The 1,256-nt window shown below is 44.0% G+C and overlaps 1 pseudogene; it reads left to right on the top strand.

The window, feature by feature from the left end:
- Positions 1-1,212, top strand: part of LOC108758990 (ATP-dependent DNA helicase pif1-like) — a 13,043-nt pseudogene extending 11,831 nt beyond the window's left edge.
- Positions 1,213-1,256: the final 44 nt, after the last annotated feature.

The raw sequence follows: 1,256 nt of genomic DNA on the forward strand, positions 1-1,256 counted from the left end.
GAGAAAATTAAAGCTAAGCGACAATACGATAAATCCGCGAGAAAGGAGAAGTTCGAAGTAGGCGACAAGGTCCTCTTATATGACGAAACAGTTAGGAGAGGGAGATCCAAAAAATTGGGATCAAAATGGATAGGATCCTATATAATCCTCGAAAAGCACAACGATGTGAATTACACGATAAAGATGGGCCGGAGAAAAATGCGCGTACACGCGAACAGATTGAAGCAATTTATAGAGCATTAAACAGGCAAGGTTAATAAGTATACATAAATAATAAGCAGAATTAGTAATAGGATTATAAAATAACTTCTTACTCAATTGGTGCGATGGGGGGGCATCACCTCCACTAGCCGACGACCTGTGACGGCACACAAATAGACCCTCAGGAAGGGTAGGGCGCGAAAATCACGCACGGGGGGCGGACGGTGGCGCGCCTCGTATTGCTGCACATCCTGTGCAACCCGCATCCAATAACCGCGCCAGCAGTTATCGCAGTTGGAAGGCACGAACACACTCTCACATCGGAGGCACCGCATACTTAAAACTAGCAATTTACAACAAACGCGAGAATGCACGGTCGCAGGCTACGTGTCAGAGCATACTGAATAAAAAATTCATCTAGAGCTAAACTAATCAGTACCGCAAGGTAAGGATTCACAGAAAGTAATATGAATCCTTATCTTACAGGGTATTCCTTGCATGGAGGCTCACGGACGGAGCCCTGCACACACACCTACATATCGCTGGGAGGCGTTCCGGAACACTCCCGGAATATACTTTGAGGAAATCGGATTGATGAATCAAGTGGAGACTGAATGGAAGCTTGTGATTCAATTAGACATTACCGCGTTGAACGCACGATATGAAAAAATGCAAGAGTATTTAAAAAATACAGAAAAGCGATGCGGGAAGGTCATCGTTGGAAATTCGCAGGAAACATGCGCAAACATGATGCAGATTTTGGACAAGGAAAATAGTCAACTTACTGCATCACTAGCTCAGCTGAGAACATTATATAATGCTAACACGAATAAAAGAGGATTAATAAACGCGATTGGCACAATCAGCAAAACGCTTTGGAACAATGGACGCGGAAGACGCGCAGCGAATAAACGAGCAGCTACAGATACTCCAAGACAACCAACAGGTGTTACAACATGCAGCGAAGCATCAACTGAAGATATTAAACGCCACTATTGGGCATATAAGTAGCCTCGAAAAGGCGACGGCCTATAATGAAAATCTGTTGTTAAATG

The sequence above is a fragment of the Trachymyrmex cornetzi genome, unplaced genomic scaffold, assembly GCF_001594075.2.
Source record: "Trachymyrmex cornetzi isolate Tcor2-1 unplaced genomic scaffold, Tcor1.1 scaffold1642, whole genome shotgun sequence".
Lineage (NCBI taxonomy): Eukaryota > Metazoa > Arthropoda > Insecta > Hymenoptera > Formicidae > Trachymyrmex > Trachymyrmex cornetzi.